Source organism: Neoarius graeffei, chromosome 5 (assembly GCF_027579695.1).
Source record: "Neoarius graeffei isolate fNeoGra1 chromosome 5, fNeoGra1.pri, whole genome shotgun sequence".
Classification (NCBI taxonomy): Eukaryota; Metazoa; Chordata; class Actinopteri; order Siluriformes; family Ariidae; genus Neoarius; species Neoarius graeffei.
Window position 1 is genome coordinate 65,277,049 of NC_083573.1, and position 14,382 is coordinate 65,291,430.

Genomic DNA, 14,382 nt, shown 5'->3' on the forward strand with positions numbered 1-14,382 from the left:
GCTTCCGGGTATCGCGTTGCATAGTCCACCAGAACTAATATAAAGCGGTACCCTCGTGTTGACCGATCTAATGGCCCGACGAGATCCATCCCAATTCTCTCAAACGGGGTCTCGATTAACGGTAGAGGGCGCAAAGGCGCTTTTGGAATGGCCGCTGGGTTTACTAACTGGCATTCGCGGCATGCCGTACACCACCTACGGACATCGCCGCGAATCCCCGGCCAATAGAAACGGGCCATTATTCGGGCTAGTGTCTTATCCTGCCCTAAGTGTCCAGCCATGGGATTAAAGTGAGCCGCCTGGAATACCAATTCCCGGCGGCTCTTCGGAATTAAAAGCTGCGTGACTCGCTCTTTCGTTTGAGTGTCCTGCGTCACTCGGTATAATCTATCCTTCATAATCGCGAAGTAGGGGAAGGACGGGGTGGCGTTCGGCTGGAGCGTTTGACCATCGATTACTCTCACTTGGTCAAACGCATGCCGCAGAGTCTCGTCTCGCGACTGCTCTAATGGGAAATCCGCGAGGGATTCCCCAATAGAGAGAGGAGGAGCCGGCGGCTCCTCACTCTGACGCGGAGATGACGTAGACGGCTCTATGACAGCTGCTCCCGCCAAAGCGACACCGGGACCTCCCCCTGTCAAATGGCAGGACCCACTCTCGACTAGGCGTGTCATTAAACCCCGAAATCCCGGCCAATCAGTCCCCAAAATTAGAGAGTGGGTAAGGCGAGGATTAACCGCCGCCTTTACTATGAATTTTTCCCCTCTGAAAATAATGTGGACCGACACCAAAGGGTAGCTGTGAACATCCCCGTGCACACATAACACCTTCACCCCTTGTGCTCCCCCCAATGCCTCGTTTTGAACCAGGCTTTGGCGAATTGAGGTCTGATTACAACCAGAATCCACCAACGCCTGATATGTAGCCCCTTGGATACTCACCGGTATGCGATACGCTCCGGCCCGATCGAGGGCGGCCTCTGGCGCGTCGGGGATCCGAACCACCGCGCCCACTTCCATTGCCGTGCACTGCTGTTGAAGGTGGCCCGGTTCCCCGCAGCGCCAGCAAACCGGCCCGGGCTTTCCCTCTGCACCGGTGATCTGGGGTTCACTCACCTGAGGTGGGGGAGAGACAGACACAGAAGGGAGAAACGGGAGGGCACCGCGGGTGCGGCGGGCCGGCTGGGGGGGTGCCGGCCCCCGCCTCCGCGGAGGGGGAATGGGGCGAGGACAGGACACAGGAGGAGGGGGAGAGAGAGAGAGAGAAGAGGAGAGAAGAGATGCCATCTGCTGTCCTGCCGCCGGGACAGCCGCCAGATGATCCTCCGCCAGCTCGACTGCCTGATCCAGCGACGCCGGGCGGTGGCACTGGACCCACTCCGCGGTTCCGGCTGGTAAGCGGGCGATGAACTGTTCCAGTACCACCTGGTCGACGATTCCCTCGGCGTCGCGATCGTTGGCCCTCAGCCACCGCCAGCAGGCGTCCCGGAGCTGCTGGCCGAACGCGAACGGCCGGCCGACTTCCTCCAGTCGCAGCGCGCGGAAGCGCTGGCGCTGTTGCTCCGGTGTGCGCCCCACGCGCTGGAGGACGGCCCGGCGGAGGTCCGCGAAGGCCAGCCGGCGGTCGGCGGGGAGCTGTAGCGCGGCCAGCTGTGCCTCTCCCGTGAGCAGGGGGAGGAGGCGCGCCGCGCGCTGCTCCATCGGCCACCCCGAGGCTTCGGCGACCTGTTCAAACAACGTGATGAACGCCTCGGGGTCGTCCTGCGGGCCCATCTTGGTGACAATGAGGGGAGACGGGCCCGCGGCCGGAGCGCTGGTGGACCCCGCCGACGCGAGGAGATGCCGGAACGCCTTGCGATCTTCCTGCTGGGCCAGCACCAGGGCTTTGAAGCGCTGCTCCTGCTCCTTTCGGAGCGTAACGAGTGCCTGGTGCTGGCTTTGCTGAGCCGTGGCGAGGGCGTGGACCAGATCGGCGAACGGGGAGGATTCCATGGGGCTGCTGGTTTGGTGCTCCACTGTCCCGGGTTTCAGCACCACTGTAAGAGACCCTACGTGTGGGTGGAGCACAGAGGACGGCAGAACAGAGATCAGGTTTTATAAAGGGCTTTATTGCCACACTTTTCAGTATAACAATGACAGACACACAACCGGCGTCTGGTTCAGGGCTGAGCTCCTTCTGCTCTCGCTCTCCCTCCTGATATAGGGCGCAGTCACTGGGAAGACACACAAACAGGTTAATTGCTCTCAGGTGGCGTGATTCTGCCACTTACCTTCCCTGACTCCGCCCTCCTGTCACAGACCGGCGCTTGACCACGCCCCCGCTGCCACACGCTTCTATTGGCCGAAAATGTCAGCTGAGGTAGAGGAAAAGATCAAGACCGGTGACCGCTGCATAAGACGTAAAGTCCCACCGGAGAAAGCTGCACCTCTTGTGAACATCACAGCCACACATCCTCTCGAGCTAGTGTGCATGGACTTTCTCACTTTGGAGCCAGACTCTAGTGGTACCAAAGACATCCTGGTCATCACGGACCACTTTATGAAATATGCAGTGGCCATTCCCACCTCAAACCAGAAGGCTTGGATTGTTGCCAAATGCCTATGGGACCACTTCATTGTCCATTATGGCATCCCAGAAAGACTCCACAGCGATCAAGGTCCAGACTTTGAGTCCCGCACCATTAAGGAGCTGTGTGACCTAGCAGGCATCCGGAAGATACGAACTACTCCGTACCATCCAAAGGGTAACCCTGTTGAACGCTTCAACTGGACCCTTTTGAGCATGCTAGGCACCCTAGAGAACCAGAAGAAGAGTCACTGGTGAGAGTATGTGAAGCCTTTAGTACATGCTTACAATTGTACTAGAAGTGAAGTCACCGGTTTCACCCCTTACGAACTGATGTTTGGGAGACAACCAAGGTTACCGGTAGACTTAGCGTTTGGCTTACCTGTCAACTACAAACCAGGCTCTCACTCACAGTATGTCCGCAACCTGAGATCCCGACTGGAGGAAAGCTATGAGGTAGCAACAGAAATGCAAAGACTGCCAGTTGCAACAAGGCAAGATTCGACAAGCATGTTGTTGATTCCACCCTGACAGAAGGCGACAGAGTCCTGGTCAGGAATGTCCGCCTCAGAGGCAAACAGAAGTTGGCAGACAAGTGGGAATCTGATGTGTATGTGGTCATCAAGCAGTCTGGAGACATCCCAGTTTATGTTGTGAAGCCTGAAACCAAAGATGGTCCACTACGAACCCTCCACCGAGATCTGTTATTGCCTTGCGGATTTCTTCCTCCTACCCCAGTTGAAGCTGAATTGGTCACAGAGGGGAGACTTAGATGTCCAAAGACTCGTCAGTACCCAAGGGATGAACTGTCCTATGAATCTGAATGCCAAGACTCTGATTCCGAAGACCATGACATCCCCTGCTTTTATGGATATGATGGCACAGTGGTAGACACCGTGGGTACTCACTGCACTCCTGAGTTGAGGAAACCGAGACACTTCACAGCGTCCACCATTGAGCAAGACCTTCCAGATGTAGCTGAAACTTTCTCTGGGGCTGCTCCCATGGTAACTGTTGATCCAAGTCTTCCAAGTGAAACCTACCTACTTGAGAATCCTGGAGAGAGTAACTTACCTGATGAGAATCCAGAGAGCGCCTTACCTGAGATGAATCCAGAGAATAACTTACCTGATGCAAATCCGGAGAGTGCCTTACCTGAGATGAATCCAGAGAATAACTTACCTGATGCGAATCCGGAGAGTGCCTTACCTGAGATGAATCCAGAGAATAACTTACCTGAGATGAATCCAGAGAGTGCCTTACCTGAGACGAATCTGGGAGAGAATGCCTTATCTGATGCAGATCCAGAGAATGCCTTACCTGATGCCAGAGAGAATGCAAGCCACCTAAGAAAGTCTAGTAGACACACACAACCCATACAGAGACTGACTTACCCCCACTTAGGAAACCCCTTAGTCACAGTAGTTCAGTCACTGTTTCAGAGTTTGAGTGCAGTTATCTCAGACTCTTTAAATGAGCCGAACTCCAGGGGGTCACGTAGCGTGATGACCGTGTAGTATACAGTAGGATGCACAGGGACGTGCATCAGAAAAAGAGGGGAGGATGTAACCCCCAGTTCAAATAGGACTATAAATAATCCTAGTGAAATAAATAAGAAATAATTATGAATAAATAGCAATAAACACATAAATAAGGCACAGTCATTAATAAATTAGAATCCACTTATTAGAATCCACTTAGTACAAGTTTCTATGCTTTTAATGGTGTTTGAACCATCCCTTTAATTTAATGACACTGCCCCTTTAAGACACTGTCCCAGTTATGCACGAGCTAGTTCTGGGCACTAGCGGCAGACGCTGGCAGGAATCACTGCGGGTCAGCGCGGGATGTAGACCTCTTGAATGGTATACAAGTGGGTCGCATTTGACATCTCTAGTGTAGTTCATCGGCGGTCAACCCGGCAGCATCTTGGCAGTGATCTTGATGGGAGTGTTTTGAAGAGTGTTTTGGCCAGGTTTTTTTTCCTACCCCCAGGAGAGTTTGAGGACAGCTCGATGGATCGGACCCTTTACTATTCAGCATTTGCGAGGCAGCATACGAACTGAATGATAATTGAAGACACTAGATGGCGAGCCTACCCAAGAGATTCTAACCCGTGCAAGGATTGAAACCAGCATTTGATACACGGTTTGACCTGAACTGAGCTATTCTTTGAATATTGACTGAGCTATTGAACAAATCGAATTGGACGGATCCATTGGACTGAAAAGTTAGTGTTGCAACACAGTAATCTATTGAAGGCCTTCAAATAGAATAGAAACTTGTGAAGTGTGAATGGGTGAATGTGTGAGTGTGAATTGGTTAATGTGTTTATTTTTTCTTTTATGGTTTTCCTGTCAAAGTAAAACTGAAAAGTTAAACAATTAATCAAACAGAAGAAACATTTAAAATACTTACCTAAAATACTTACCTGTTAAAGAGAAAGAGAAACTCAAAGAAAACTAGAAACGAATAGAATCAAATAGCTTAAACATAGCTAAAGCAATTGTTACTGAAATAAGCTATTCAGACTATAACAGATCGGTCAAGAAAAGCTAGAATAACCCCATATTCAAACTTATTTAAATTTATTCAACAAGAAAAGATTAAACTCATAGGACTCATTTAAATACACATTTTGCACTGCAAATATTTGATCTATTTATTCATTTATCTCTTGTACTGTGAATGTTTATTGAACTATTTACATTAATATATTTATTGAACTATTTACACTCAACCAATCCAGCTTACTGATCCTTTTCATATTCATTATTATTCAGTAAACTGCTGGCTTATTTGTATCCATGTCTCATGTCTCTTCCTCTATACAACACACACCACTAATGAATCTAGAACTGGTCCAGTAGCATTATTTATTAATTATTGCATTTACAGTGTTACAAGTGCTACACTTGGGCTTAGGCATAGACTCGGGCATGGACATAAGTTCAGACATAGGTCCAGATGAAGGCTGTGGACTAGACATGGACTTGGGCTTGGATCTTGGCATGGGCTCCGGTGTTAGTATGGGCATGGAATTGGATATGGGCTTTGATCTTGTCATGGACTTGGTTTGAATGAGGACATCCTCACTGAAGCCAGGCGACAGAGCAAACAGCTTGTTCCCGTTGATGCCAGATGGCAGAGTGATGACCTCTTCAAAGCCAGGTGAAAGAGCCAAGCGCTTGTCCCTGCTGAAATCTGGAGTAGAGGCTGCCCTGTTGGCCTCTGGAGTGAACAGTGGAGTGGAGACCACCTTGTCAGCATCCCAGGTATCAGCCCCCCCCCAAAAAAAAAAAAAAAAAAAATGAATAAATAATTGTATGGGCCTTCCCAAAAGCCTGGAACCAAGACTTGAGCTTCTTCATAATAACTTGGAGCTCCAGAGGCATGGGTGCTGCACTCTGACTAGGCCTTCAGCCCACCGGTGTGCCGGTCTGGTGAGCCAATAAATCATGCAGCCAACCCACAAGCTCTCTGGAGGTTTGGGCTCCACTAAGTCCTCGTAGAAGAAATGGCACTACAGCAAGAATCCGTTGGCCGGTTGCTCTGCCCCATAACATAGCGCCAGAATGTCCAGCCTTATCCACTGGAGAAAAAACATAGATCCTGGCTTAATCACCATGACATTAGTGTGGAACTGCGTGGTGTGCCTGCTCCTTCCTGCTACATCCATGGTTGAGGTGAAATATTCTGTCAAAGAAGTGGGTTGCAGATGGATATAAGTGCAGGAAGGCATTTATTTACAGGTGTGCTATAATAATACAAAAACATGATGCAGTCAGAATCACAAAAAAAGAAGAAAGAAACAGAAAGCAGAGTCATTAAACCAGAGTAACATAAACAAGGCTAGGAAACATGGAAAACAAAAGGTGACACCTCGCCAAATCCAGGGACACATGTCGGCCAAAACGAATCTGAGATAATCACAAAAGAAGCTTTTTTTTTCAAAATTTGTGATTTTCATTTTTTTCCATAATGTGCAAGTTGAAATCTTGAAGAATGCAATCAGTATTTCAGATAATAGATTGTTTTGTTGGAAAAGCATACATTTTTTGTTGCAAATTATCTCGTTTTTGTCAGGACTGTAGCCTGCTGGGGGGTGTGGGTAAATTACTATATGGGCCATTCACATGATGATTTAAGTCTTTTGTTTGTTTTTTTCGCCAATCAGCTGTATGATACGAGCTGCGCTCGTGGCTACTTAAGCTGCATACATGCATGTAATTTCACTATGGAATGAGCAAGCTAAACAGAGCGCAGAGGAGCTGAAACACCGCGAAGCAAACAGACGCATGGTAGTTACATTGGAGATGACCATTTCTAGCAAAAAAAACCCAACCAAAAGGAAGTGTTCTAGGACTACATATTCCATCGGAGGCATTGGTGTGTGCAAGGCGACGTTTCTCTTTCTGATGGGGTAAGTTTATTAATCTAAGGCTGTGTGGTTATTTTTGCATGTAACAGAGAGTGTTGTGGTTTGGTTACATGAAACTAGCATTGTGTTAGTTGTGTTATCATCGTGCTGTCTTTCTTATGGTGTGAGTAATTTTTCAACCACAAAACGTTAAAGTATACATTAGGACTTATTTTTGTACTTCATAATTGTTTTGGGCATACTTTGCATGGAAGGAAAATTGACGTGGTGATCTTTGTTTACATGAAAGTAGCATCGTGCTAGCTAGTAGGGGGTAGGGCTTTCCTTAATGTCATGCAAATGAGCACCATTATGTGCCCTCCCTGCACCCAGAGTAGCTGAGATGGAAAACTTTGAGGGCGATTTTCTCCCTTTTCTGTTTTAAGAGTTATGCACTTTCAAAAGGCCACACATTCTTCAAATATTGTCAGATCTCCACATGGAAGGCATCATTGGAAAGCTTAGAAACTGTACTTTCTGAATCTGTCAATAACTCAAAATGCCCCTGGGCAGACATGTGTCCCTGGATTCCATTATCTGACACGGAAGCTTTGGGTGTGCAGAACCCTTATATGAGCATGCTGATTGTGCCCTAAACAGCAACAGGTGAAACCGATGATAATTGGTCCTAATGGCACACGCAACGCGCTTTGTATGCTTGAACAAGAGCTGCACCAGGTTTGAGCGCACAAAAATGTGATAGAAAAGTACATTGAGATTTTGGAGCAGCATATGTTTCCTTCAAGACCACATCTTTTCCAGGGGTATTTTAACAAGACAATGCAAAACCATATTCTGCACACATTACAAAGGCATGGCTGTGGAAGAAGAGCGTACCTGGCCCCTCTGATCCTAATAGAGATCTTGCAGTCACGTGACCGGAAAGTACACAACCGCCATCTTGTCGGTCAAAAACACCGCTGAATACTGCTGCACTCGTGTACAGAATGGATCAATTTCAACCGACGGACTACACAGCTCATTTTTCTAATGAACAGATAACTAGATATATGTCTAAAATAAACGATCTACAGATTTGTGACCCTTATGGCTTACTGGACGGAGTCTTCACGACCGGATTTTGAACTGCCAGCGGAATACCGGGACGTGTATAATTACCTCATTAACTTTCCCTCGCTGTTCAGTGGTGAAGCACTGCGTGCCAATAGAGATCTTGCAGTCACGTGACCGGAAAGTACACAGACGCCATCTTGTCGGGCAACAACACAGCTGAATACTGCTGCACTCGTGTACAGAATGGATCACTTTCAACCGACGGACTACACGGCTCATTTTTCTAATGCACAGATAATTAGATATATGTCTAAAATAAACGGTCTACAGATTTGTGACCCTTATGGCTTACCGGACGCAGTTTTCACGACCGTGTCAGTGGATCTTGAACTGCCGGAAGTGGAATACCCAGACGTGTATAATTACCTAATCAACTTTCCTTCGCTGTTAAATATAATTTAAAACTACAAACATTACATCAAGCATACAAAGACGGTGTAATTCATCATACACATTATCTGTAAAAACCATGCACAATGTTCACTTCATACATACTAGATTTTCATAAATTTGTATGAGGATAATGCAAAAAGCGCCACTTTCAGGAGTAAATCATACATGGCATATATATTTATTTATAAATCCTTATAAGGATTGATCCTTATATTTATAAGGATTTACTACTAAGACAGTGGTAAATTCTTATAAGTTCTTTACTGTTTTTTTTCGTACCACACCGCTAAAGACCCAATCCACCCCCCCCGCCCCAACCCTCTTTTCTCAGGCTCCCACTTCCCGGAATTTTTTTATTAGAGCAAGTCATAAACTTATGCTGCAAATAACCACATGGATATACTGAAATAAATACATGACGAACCTGAGATGAAATGGTCACTGCACAGGTGCCAGTGATCGCTCCTTCCAGTCGGTACCCATGCCTTGTTGTTTGGATCAGCCCGGCCGATAGCAGCAATCCATTTTGCGCACCTGTCAGGGTCCCGTGGCAGCCTATGAAACTTTCTTCCTGTTTTCTGACCTCTCCTGTTGTGGCATTTATATGCCATGCAAGTATCCGGCATTGTGGCACGGTAATTTTTGAATATTTCGGCAAAAAAAAAATGAAAGTCAGCGTCGGAAAGGCGGCGGAAATATGGCGCTTGACCGCCAAGATGGCGTTTGTCTACAATCTGGAGCGGATGTGACGTCACATGCAAGTGCTCCATAAATCTCTGGACAGTTATCTTTACAGAAATTCAGGATTTGTCAGCGACTCAGATGTGGCCTCTTGTAAACAAGAATCCTCATTGGATGGGTAAGTCACTTAAGTATTGAGTATAGCACTGACCAGCCGATTATAGAATAGAATAAGGTAATTCCAGCTCGTCTGTCTTGTTTACATGGATCTGGCGTTGGAGAGGTAGAGGCTTGGCAGTGGAGATTTGAGTGGCTGTTTTCTGAGCTTAGTCAACAGGCCGGCTCTGCAGCCTCGCTTTTGCTTCCGCTCCCGGCACCGCCTCCTTCGCTTTGCTTCCGATAACAATCCACGGAGACCCCGCTGGTCTCGCTATCTCGTCCGGAATGTTTTTTTTTTTTCTCGTCCGGAATGTTGTGCATGCGATGGAAATCGCTACAAACCGTCATTTTCTGCTGGAAACCAATATCCAGTAAGTCCATACGGTTGTAGTGGATATTGAAGTCCGGTACAGACGAACAACACGCAAAAATACACACAAAAAACATAAAAAAACGTGCACAGGTAGGGAGAGCTTGTAGCCGCAGCCGTTGTAGTAGAATTGTATATAGTAGGGTTTTCCAGAAGAAAAGGTAGAAGTAAAAGCAGAAGTAGAACCAGAAGCAGAAGTAGAAGGCGGAATATGGCGTTTGACCGACAAGATGGCATCTGTCACAATCTGGATTGGCTGTGACGTCACATGCAAGTGCTCCATAGAGAATGTGTGATGAATTTTGAAATAAAAATATGACAAGGACAACCCCATACCGTTGCACACCTTAAGACCTGTTTGAGGAGAAAATGGGACAAAATAACATCTGAAACGCTTCATCATTTGGTTATCTTCAGTCCCTAAACAACTTTTAAGTGTTGTGAGAAAGAATGGAAACATTACAAAGTGGTACATGCTTTACTATTCCAACTTTTTCTGAAATGTGTTGCAAGAATCAAAATTGAAACAAGTGTTTATTTTGAAAAATAAAACAAAGCAATCAAATTTTTTAGGTTAAACATCAAATAATGTGATATTGCATTGTGAGTGCAATACAGGTCAAAGATTATTTACATATCATTGTTTTCAGTTTTAATTTCAAATTCAACATACCATCCCAACTTTTTCTGATTTGGGGTTGTACATGAATTGGTTGAGTCGATGTCCTAGGACTGCTGACATTTACTATAACGGTACTAGGACATTTCAATGTGTGGATCATTTCACTTATCTGTGTTCGCCACATAAAATTTCATTTCCGGGTTCAAAATGGTTACTAGTGACATCATTAGCGGACATGGCAATCGATACTTCTCAGAAATATAACTTGTTTAAGAGATGAAAGTTTGTCAGATGAAGAAGAAACAGAAGAAGGGATGCCAATTTTACTGGAGACTATTTTAATGGGAATGTAGTATAAATTAATGCAAACCAGATAGCTGACAGGCTATGAAGTGATTGTGGCTTCTTTAGAATATACAGTACCAGTCATAAGTTTGGACACACCTTCTAATTCAATTATTTTTCTTTATTTTTATTAATTAAAAGACACTTCATGTCTTAAAGTAATGACAGACTGTCGTTTCTCTTTACTTAGTTGAGTGGTTCTTCACATAATATGGATTGCAACAATTGTAGAACAGGGCTATTTACTGTATTTTTATTATTTACTATTTACTGTTTGATGGTCTCAAACACATTAAGAAGGCACGAAATACCACTAATTAAGAAATGAAACATATTTAGTTTTTTAAAACACTTTTGTGTTTACCACATAATTCATTGTGTTTCATGTTATTTCATGATTTTGATATCTTAAGTATTGTTCTACAATGTAGAAAATTCAGAAAACACCTATGAATGAGTAGTTGTGTCCAAACTTTTGACTGGTACTCTAATTGACAGAGAAGGAGATGTTCACAGTTACTGTATTTATAATGATAATCAAGGCATCATACAAAAACCTGGACATAAATTCAAGACATTTGAAGTTCTTTATAGTAACATGTTTACCCAGTTGATTCCGCTATTTATTTATTGATTTATTTTTAGTTTAGCCTGTCAATAGAGATCTTGCAGTCACGTGACCGGAAAGTACACAGCCGCCATCTTGTCGGTAAAAAACACCGCTGAATACTGCTGCACTCGTGTACAAAATGGATAAATTTCAACCGACGGACTACACGGCTCATTTTTCTAATGAACAGATAACTAGATACAGTGGTGCTTGAAAATTTGTGAACCCTTTAGAATTTCGAGATTTCTGCATAAATATGAGCTAAAACATCATCAGATTTTCACACAAGTCCTAAAAGTAGATAAAGAGAACCCAGTTAAACAAATGAGACAAAAATATTATACTTGGTCATTTATTTATTGAGGAAAATGATCCAATAGTACATATCTGTGAGTGGCAAAAGTATGTGAACCTTTGCTTTCAATCACTACGTTTACATGCACATAGAGAGAATCGAATTTCTGCCGTTGCTCGACTGAAATCGAAGTTCAAAATGCCATGTATACACCTTAATTCGGCTGAAATTGAACCGAACTTGATTTCTCGGAATCGAGCTACACGACCTAGTTTATGCGATTTCTGCCGAGCTACTTTGTGCATGTATACCCTATCGAGCTAGTTGTCGAGCTACTTCCGGAAGTGACGAGTGACGAGACCACAAGCGGGAAACACAACAGCCTCGGTCGGCATGACAACAGTAGTAGCGAGCAGCAGAAGAGGTCAGGAGGAACAAACGAAGAAGAGAAAATGTGGATGTAGAGCTCTCTGAAGTGTGGGTGGAGCACAGAGGACGGCAGGACAAAGCTTCTGGTACTAATAGGCTTTTTATTGTCAGACTTTTCAGTTTAACAGCCTACTTTTATTCTTGAGAGAAGCACGCGCGCGCGCACTGTGTTCTAGTCCCGGGATGAGCTGTCCCCTCTGCTCTCCCTCTGCCTCCTTAAATAGGGCGCGGTTACTGGGAAGACACACAAACACAGGTTAATTACCGTCAGGTGTACCGTCGTTCTGCCACTCACCTTCCCTGGCTCCGCCCTCCTGTCACAGACAGGCGCTTGACCACGCCCCCACTGCCATAGGCAAGCAGAAACGTGCACTTCTGGAGCAATGAGGAAAAAAGAGTTCATGCTCATTCAGCTTAAGGAGTTGAATATATTAAAATTCATGGACGGGAGAAAAACGCGCAATGGAGAACACGGAACTGATAACTTTGTTTACACTCTTGAATAGCTCTTCTTCATGACGACAACCGGAAGTGTACCAACACGATGGGGCGTGTAGCGCCACCTGTGGCTTGGGTGCACAATGCACCTCACACAATAGCCCGATTTCATTGTGTGCATGTAGGATTGGATTTCTCTGGCACCCTGATGGGACCTTCAGCTCGATTACCGACAGCAGCTCGATTTGGATGTGCATGTAAACGTAGTCAGTATCTGGTGTGACCCCCTTGTGCAGCAATAACTGCAACTAAACGTTTGCGGTAACTGTTGATCAGTCCTGCACACCGGCTTGGAGGAATTTTAGCCTATTCCTCCGTACAGAACAGCTTCAACTCTGGGATGTTGGTGGGTTTCCTCACATGAACTGCTCGCTTCAGGTCCTTCCACAACATTTCCATTGGATTAAGGTCAGGACTTTGACTTGGCCATTCCAAAACATTAACTTTATTCTTCTTTAACCATTCTTTGGTAGAACGACTTGTGTGCTTAGGGTCGCTGTCTTGCTGCATGACCCACCTTCTCTTGAGATTCAGTTCATGGACAGATGTCCTGACATTTTCCTTTAGAATTCGCTGGTATAATTCAGAATTCATTGTTCCATCAATGATGGCAAGCCGTCCTGGCCCAGATGCAGCAAAACAGGCCCAAACCATGATACTACCACCACCATGTTTCACAGATGGGATAAGGTTCTTATGCTGGAATGCAGTGTTTTCCTTTCTCCAAACATAATGCTTCTCATTTAAACTAAAAAGTTCTATTTTGGTCTCATCCGTCCACAAAACATTTTTCCAATAACCTTCTGGCTTGTCCACATGAGCTTTACCAAACTGCAGACGATCAGCAATGTTATTTTTGGAGAGCAGTGGCTTTCTCCTTGCAACCCTGCCATGCACACCATTGTTGTTCAGTGTTCTCCTGATGGTGGACTCATGAACATTAACATTAGCCAATGTGAGAGAGGCCTTCAGTTGCTTAGAAGTTACCCTGGGGTCTTTTGTGACCTCGCCAACTATTACACGCCTTGCTTTTGGAGTGATCTTTGCTGGTTGACCACTCCTGGGGAGGGTAACAATGGTCTTGTATTTCCTCCATTTGTACGCAATCTGTCTGACTGTAGATTGGTGGAGTCCAAACTCTTTAGAGATGGTTTTGTAACCTTTTCCAGCCTGATGAGCATCAACAACGCTTTTTCTGAGGTCCTCAAAAATCTCCTTTGTTCATGCCATGATACACTTCCACAAACGTGTTGTGAAGATCAGACTTTGATAGATCCCTGTTCTTTAAATAAAACAGGGTGCCCACTCACACCTGATTGTCATCCCATTGATTGAAAACACCTGACTCTAATTTCACCTTTAAATTTACTGCTAATCCTAGAGGTTCACATACTTTTGCCACTCACAGATATGTAATATTGGATCATTTTCCTCAATAAATAAATGACCAAGTATAATATTTTTGTCTCATTTGTTTAACTGGGTTCTCTTTATCTACTTTTAGGACTTGTGTGAAAATCTGATGATGTTTTAGGTCATATTTATGCAGAAATAGAGAAAATTCTAAAGGGTTCACAAACTTTCAAGCAACACTGTATATCAGTAGTATCTAGTATAGCACTGACCAGCCGATTATAGAATAGAATAGAATAAGGTAATTCCAGCTGTAATTCCAAATCGTCCGTCTTGTTTACCATGGATCTGGCGTTGGAGAGATAGAGGCTTGGCAGTGGAGGTTTGAGTGGCTGTTTTCTGAGCTTAGTCAACAGGCCGGCTCTGCCTGCAGCCTCGCTTTTGCTTCCGCTCCCGACGCCGCCTCCTTCGCCTGCCAGACCCGATAACAATTCACGGAGACCCCGCTGGTCTCGCTATCTCGTCTGGAATGTTCTGCATGCAATGGAAATTGCTACAAACTGTCATT